Raw genomic sequence first — 2,672 nt, forward strand, 5'->3', positions numbered from 1 at the left:
TTCAATGTCTATTTTTCCCCTTTAAGTCACTTATTTACTTAATCATTAACAAACTTTCTTCCTATAGAAGTAGTAATCTACTGAGATGTGACTTTACTGTGCCCTCCTACTAGCAATCCCATCCAATATCTATGCTCATAGAATAATCTTTTTCCTGAGCCTTCAACCATATTAATGATGTGCAAGTCTCTGTTGAGAGCAAGAATAGATCATCTTAATTGCTTGAGTCAGATTTATGTTCAGTAATTTTTTTAAAGCCCTCCAAAAATCTTAAGTAAACCAAAAGACCCAGTAGCCCAAGGGGGAAAAAAAAAACAGGAGTCATCTATAACATACAGGCAGAAGACTAGCAGAGCACATCCACGAACCCCAGCTAGCAGTCAGAAGACATGATGAGAACTCCTTAATCTCGCAACACATGGACAGACTCAACCACAGGCTCAACTGGGAAACTCTGAGCATCCTAGACCAAGCCAAATCTAAAAATGCTAGGGAATTCCTGGAAGCTTGGCATTCAGACAAATCAGTCATCAATAGGAACACAGAAATAAACCATATTTACACACCATTCCAAAGAGAAAACAAAAAGCTGAGAAAGAAACAAAAAAGACCAGAACACATTCTCTCCAGCAGCCAACACCCAGATGAGCATGGATAAACACCAGACAGACAAGCAGAAAACAATACCCTAATCAAGAAACTACCAAGGAGAAATGGAATGAGCAGGTGATGACTGCCCGGTATTAAATTGCTCTATTTCAAGATCTTTTGAAATCACGGTGCATCAGATTAACCAAGACTCTACAGACACAAAAACACTGGAATCTGGGACTGGAGGAATTTTTTTTATTTTACAAAAGGGAATTATGAATTGTGAATTTCTTCAGGTATTACAAAAAAATATATTACTGCTAGCATATTATTATTTATATCTATGCCTTATTCCTACTGTTCTTATCTAGTAGTCCTTAATATCCTGCAGTATTTCTAAATCCATGTTTGTAGTGTTAAACTTGCCTTATATATCATCTGTAGCCTGTATATCTATACTCTATGTTTAAAGTCGCATTTCATCTATATTAATCTATTCTACATATCTACAATCTATTTCTTTGTGGCTAACCACTATATTTCTTTGACACTAAACTCGATAGATCTTTCGTTCTAGTCTCTATATGTTCCTGTTGCTATTATACTATATTATAGTATAATATTATACTATATTATATATTTTCTTATGGAGTTCAGCCTGTCTTTTATCTAATTTCCTTTATCCTCAAAGTCTTTACCTTTCCTTCAAGAGCCAGTAGGTGGCATCCTCACGAGTTTTCAGTGTTTTGCTCTGGAAGACAGAACACCTTCTCTCTTCTTGGGTAGAAGAGTGTTTATCTCACTCCAAATCTGAGGAAATGGGGATGCTGCTCACCCACCCCAACCCCCAGTTTTTCCAGCTGCTGCCTCCTTTCCTTTTGCCTCCTTTGCTTTTGGCTTCTGTTTGCTCATCACCAGGTGGCTCCAGAGTTCCAAGGACTTCAACTTGATTTTCCCCTCCAAAGACAGATGTGCAAGCAATGCTGCTTTATGGACAGCTGAACCATCTTGAAGGTCTGAAAAGGGAAGGAAGGAAGGAGCAAAGGCACTTGCAATGCACCCACACAGCCTGCCCTTCCATATGTTCCTCAGTGCCTTCTCCCTGTATGCAGATTGGGGGCGGGGGTTGATTTTCTGAAGAAGAGATACCTGGAGCAATGCTGGAAAAAGACCAGGAGCCAATCTGACTGGCTACATATATGAACCTGTATCAAGGAGGACATTGTGGCAATAAGAGCAGAAAAATGCAATTAATTTCCCACTCTTATTGTGCCTGTGGAGCACTGCCCTGCAGTCCTGTTTATGGAGAAAGAGGTCAGAAGATTGTTTCAAGAGCATTGGACAGATGACATGGTGAATGAGCGAGGGCATGAGACATCCTGCCCTGAAGGAGAAAGGTTAATGACCTTTCTTTTAAACCATACAGCAGTTTCTTTGGGCTTTGGACTAATATCCAGTATGAACCCACTCATTTTATTCTTAATTTATTAATTTGTGAATTACACACACACACATACGCATATACACACTGTGTGTGTGTGTGTGTGTGTGTGTATATATATAAATAAATTTATTCTGATATATTCTCCCACCCAATTGCATCATTCAACAGACCATGATTAGGAAATCATAGCTTACAGGAGTATGTGATCTCAGACACAGATTTATTGTACCAGAACTTTCATGAAATGGAGCAGCCACTTCTTCAGCAACATGATGGTACTAGTCATCTGAGGAAGTCTATGTTATCTAATTTATTTATTTATTTATCAATCATGTCAGAAGCACCTACCAAGGTGCTTCTGTATTGATAGGATTTGCTGGTGATATCACTGTTGCCCAGGGGACACCTGAGGGGACTCCTTTCATGTCCCTGTTATTTTCCCACCAAAGTGGTACCTATGTTATAATAATACTTAAATGTCTCTAGAATTCTTTCCTCTGTAGATTTCTGTGTTTATTTTTCTCAGATTTCTCTGAAAGAATTCCCATGTTATATCTAAAGCATAGGAGTCATACAAATTGGATTCTTGTAAATTCATGTGATATGGAATAGATTACATAGAAGAAGCCCTGCACAA

This window comes from Candoia aspera, chromosome 6, assembly GCF_035149785.1.
Source record: "Candoia aspera isolate rCanAsp1 chromosome 6, rCanAsp1.hap2, whole genome shotgun sequence".
Taxonomy (NCBI): Eukaryota; Metazoa; Chordata; class Lepidosauria; order Squamata; family Boidae; genus Candoia; species Candoia aspera.